Raw genomic sequence first — 5,301 nt, 5'->3', positions numbered from 1 at the left:
TTTATAATTGAATGTAATTTTAATCATTAAAAACGTAAATACTGGTCTTTGCTTACTGTTTAAGACCCTATAGTATATAGGATGTATAATAAGAACCATGCAGAGTGACAGCATCTTCATACAGGTGGTGATGTTGCTGTCTCTTTAAGAATTTGGCTGGTTGAGACGTTATAGTAGTGTTTGTTACTGAGGCGGTCGGTCGAGTATGCTGGCTGTTTACACAGAACTTCGCACGCTTTTCAAAGAAAAGTCTATTTTGGAGTCCACACTTTTCAGGTAAGAATGTATTAAAGATATTTTTAGTCGCATTTTTACATGTGAAGCCGTGTTCTGTTGATTTTGTCTGACTCTCGGGTCTCGGCTTTCCCCCGCTTTAAGTGCTCCGGGCTGGCCTGCAGGATGGAGTTTGCTAAGATGTCTGCAGCTTATTAAAGAAGTTAATACAATGTGCTATCGAAGTCACCGAGGGACATAACGTTATAGACGGTGAGTAACATACTATATGCTGTTAGTTTTCTCGGTGTAAAAGTTCCCTTTGTCGCCTACGTTACGTATTCGCGCCTTATATCTTACGTTACGTTACTGCTTTATTAATAAGTGTTGCCACGGCGGAATATAATCGCAACCCAATTAGCAAAATACACTCGGGCCAGCTGCGGCGGCAGAAGCGCGACGCTGCCGTATCCGTGCACCGGAATCGGGCCGTGACCCGTGAGTAATGTGCGGTATGGCCCGGAGCTCGCGCAACTAAAGTCCTTATATACCTTGATATAAAACCTTTTGTTATTAATACTGGAAATTTGTAATTATCGATAATATTTTATATTTTGAGGCCATTTTTCTAGCCACGGTTGACCGCTGAAATGTAATTTTAGACGATTAAGTTATATAAGTTACACCGCCATTTTGTGAAGAAAAATCACAATTTTGTCACCGGCAAAGCGACTGATTATGTAAACGTGGCTAGTTACAAACGTGGCGTGTGTATGCTTGTACATATCTTCGTTTCAGTGTCTAAGTTACATTAATGTTGAGGAGTGTCCACAAACTCTCATGTCCAGAATTGTTGGTGCTTTACTATCGTTTAACGTTATACTTATGTTAATGTAGAATTATTAACATACCATGTTGTATAAATCGACGTTTTAAGTTATACTTTGTTCTTTAATGTAATATTTTTTCTCATCTGTTCTGAAACTGGTACCTTGAGCTATTTTACCTATTTTATTAATATCTCAAAATAAGTAAATAGTTATTGCTTTATCTTATTGCTTTCCAGAAGTTTTTGAAGTTTCCAATTGTCTTTCAGGACAAGATTGAACAACAGAATGCAGCCTAACAGCATCAGACCAATGAAGGCATGTCATATGAAAGCATGGCTCAGTTACAAGATGTAAGTATGTCTCATTATCCTTTACCATGGTTTTAATGGCTTACATACTATTTTAAATTTGTAGGTTTTTACTTACAAACAACAATAAATGTACACCCATGTGTTTAAAATTATTTTCTAGGTTTTCATCGAAAGATGAGAGATCAACTGAAGAATGCTATGGACCTGACTCTAAGGTACTCTTTCTAAACTTTCTCCACTTGATTAATATTATTAAATTCTAGCTTTGTATGGATTCCTTCATATTTGTTTGTATGCCACATCTTATGTTACAGGAATTGATTTTACAGCAGCACTTCTCATGTTGCCAGCCTTGTTAAGCGAGACACTTCAACATTTCGTTGTGCTCCGGTGCGTATGTTGTTTTCTGTTCAGTATATGCTGTGATTAATGCATTTTATAATGCTTGATATTCTTTATATTAGGATGACACAGTGGGTAGTGCTGTCACCTTACAGCAAGAAGGTCGCTGGTTCGAGCCTCGGCTGGGTCAGTTGGCATTTGTGTGAGGAGTTTGCATATTCTTCCAGTGTTCGTGAGGGTTTCCTCCAAGTGCTCCGGTTTCCCCACAAGTCCAAAGACATGCGCTGTAGCTGAATTTGGTAAGCTTATTTGTCTGTAGTGTATAAATGTGTGTGTGAATAAGTGTGTCTGGATGTTTCGTAATACTGGGTTGCAGCTAGAAGGGCATCTGCTGCATAAAACATATGCTGGATAAGTTGGTGGTTCATTCCACTGTGGCAACCCCAGATTAATAAAGGGACTAAGCCGAAAAGAAATTGAATGAATGAATGAAATTTATATTAGTCTTTTAATCTGTGATACTTTTTTCTTAATCAGTGAATATTAATTATTTTACTTTCTATGCATGTTGATTTTCTCTTCATCAGTGATGGAGTGACTGATAGTAATGTAATTATTGCTTTGTCATTTACAGTGAACCATCTTCACCACATCCAACAGTTCAAGTACAGGAGGCCACCGACTGGACAACTGTGTTAACAAGACGAGTCACGGCAGTCTTCAGAGTTGATGGGATTGCGATTGGCCGGGCTAATGATGTGGACGAATATACATTTTTGACATATCCATCTTATTAGAAGAACACCTTGATGTTTCTACAGTGGAATGTTTTGAATGAACGGTGGACGGTGACAAGCCTCGATCTACTCCAGTTACCAGAGTGATCAACCTTGTTTTTTGTTTCTCTACATGCTCTTGGGATAATCACAATCATCAAGTTAATCCAGCACACTGCTATCATTCATGCATAAAGCAAATTTTTAAATAACTTGTGGTCCTAATGACTATCAAAGAACATTTTCCAGATATGAGTGCCTTACATGTCATGTTTAACAAAAGCATAAACACATATTGTGTTACAACAAATTACAACTCCACTTGAGGATGATGAGGAGTAATCTACTGATGTTGAGGAAGAGGCTACTGATGTATGGTTTTCTGCACTGTTGAAGCAATTTATAGAGAAAGTTTGCCTTCATTCTGAAATACAGAGAAAAAGTTGATGACAAATTATTTATTATGACCGAGTATTCTGACTAAAGACAAATACTTTGGACTTTATGAAGTGCAATACTTGATGTAGCCTTTGTAATGTGTTTATAAATCTTAAACAGTATTCTTGTGGTCTTTGTATTAAGTTAAGATTAAGTTTTTATTCTTATCTAAATTGTTCTTTTTACTGTTTTACATGTCTGCTTTATACTTGCTGTGTAATTTTATTTCTTAACACATTCAGTTGTGAGTTGTAATGAAATATTTCTACATTAATAAATAAATATGGACATCTGTGAACCAAAATATTTTATTTATTTATTTGTGCATGCAGTTACCAAAGGATCAAAATGCCTGGTTCAGTACCCTGAAAATACTATATAATATAAAAAGGTACATTTTTGTACCTTTAGTGTGTAGGGTACAAAATTGTCCCTTAAAGGGTACAAATGTAGAAGGTACAATTTTGTACCTTTAAATAGAGGTACAAATTTGTACCCTTCAGGGTACCACCCCAGTGACGGGCCATTTGTACCCTAAAAGGTACAATTTTGTACCTTTTTTTCTGAGAGTGTATGGCTGTCCCTAGAGTCTCATTTCAATAGATCCATTGTAAGCCCGAATAGCCTATGAAGAAAATAGATGAGAAAAAACCTTCTGCAACTAAGGCTGCTGAAATAGTGGGCAATCATCATCCTATTTCACCAAGATGCCCTGAGATGCACAGTGGGAATATGAAAGCTTGCTTCCATCAGACAATGTAATATGTCGTTCTCTTGCTATAGCCACTTGCCTTTTATTTGAACAGTGATGTTATGTAAATGTCTGCAAATAAACAGCCGATGAAGCCTCAAATTTTAAGAAACTACTGTATAGTACAAGTGATTTTAAATATGTTATTTTCATTTTGCAATTCATCACAGAACCTGTAAGATGTTTAAAATATCTAAAAACCCATAGAACAGTTATATATATATATATATATATATATATATATATATATATATATATATATATATATATATATATATATATATATATATAGTTAACTAAGGTACTTGCATTATACCAAATGTTTGAAGAATGTCCAAATCCAGAGAAATAAGCAATTTTAACTGGTGACTAGTATTCTTGTGCCATCTTGCTAATGACACTATACATCCATAATATCTAATTCGCTTTTATAGAAAACAGGGAAAACCCAAAGAGGCTTAAATATGTTGTGCAATTTCATAGACTGTACAATGTGTTATGTCTCATTCAGACTAGCAGTGACTTTGTAGCGGTCTGTTGCTCTGAGTGGTGACCACCTTCAAACGCAGGGGTGTCTAGGTATATACAGCACGAGTACAACCGACCTCTGAGTGAGCTGAGAGAGGATCACGTGAGCTTTTCTGGTGTTCCTACTTGCTGTCGCTCAAGAAAGTCGCTCTTCATTTACAAGATGAAGGATTCTCAAGTTTTTCACGTCACCCAACACCTGGTTGCTGTCGCTCGCGTAGATGAAGGTTACCAGAAGTTGTTCGCTCTCTGTTGAAATGAATGCCGCTTGTCGATTTGCCGCTGTGAGTTGCTTGTAGTGTGAATGAAGCTTTAAATGTAGTTTTCTTCAATTGAAGTTTCATCAGTTAATATATTTACTAACATAAACTAATGATGAGCAACATTTATCAATCATGCAGTAGTTTACCATTTACTATTGCATGTTAAACATCCAAATTCATGCATGTTAACATTAGTTAATGCACCGTGAGTTAACGAACTAACAATGCTAACTGTATTTCCATTCATTTACAAGAACAAATGGCAGTTCATTCCACTGTGGCGACCCTGGAATAATAAAGGGACTAAGCCGACAAGAAAATGAATGAATGATACAAGAAAAAATGCTCTAATTAATGTATTGTTCGTTGTTTGTTTATGTTAGTAAATAAATTACCTGACAATAACTAATACAACCTTATCGTAAAGTGTTAGCAAGTATTTAAAAAAAAAACAGTTACATAAACCAAACTTATTAAAGTTTAGTTTTTTCATTAAACTCTTTTTTTCATTTATACATTTTAATGCATAACTAATTCACCATTTCCCTCCATACCATATGTACAGTAAAGTACCAAGTCAAATGCATCATCATATAAAGCAAAACAGTGGCAACATGTTTCTCTTCACCTTCATTAACATGCACAAAAACCAATTACTGTTTGGTACTAGTCTTGGGAGTACTTGAAAGGGGTTGACAGATGACATAAAGCTCTTCATTATGCATATGAAGCAAAGCCTTGTTACGATCTGTATTCCTAGTTATGTGCGGTTAGAAAATGAATCATAATTGCAGGTTTGAGAACAGGCTATTACAACTCACTCATGCAGTGCTGAGATTCTTACTGTAG

At 35.8% G+C, this 5,301-nt stretch overlaps 1 long non-coding RNA gene across 1 annotated transcript; it reads left to right on the top strand.

The window, feature by feature from the left end:
* Window positions 1-377: 377 nt before the first annotated feature.
* On the top strand, window positions 378-3,211 carry LOC137488486 (uncharacterized). The gene is made up of 6 exons (XR_011007532.2): window positions 378-486; window positions 1,310-1,393; window positions 1,515-1,569; window positions 1,669-1,744; window positions 1,819-1,995; window positions 2,331-3,211. It is a non-coding gene; the product is annotated as an uncharacterized lncRNA (long non-coding RNA).
* The last annotated feature ends 2,090 nt before the right edge of the window (window positions 3,212-5,301 follow it).

This window comes from Danio rerio, chromosome 19 (assembly GCF_049306965.1).
Source record: "Danio rerio strain Tuebingen ecotype United States chromosome 19, GRCz12tu, whole genome shotgun sequence".
NCBI lineage: Eukaryota > Metazoa > Chordata > Actinopteri > Cypriniformes > Danionidae > Danio > Danio rerio.
Note: the sequence above shows the minus strand (reverse complement) of the source record. Positions and strands in the feature narration are given on the sequence as shown.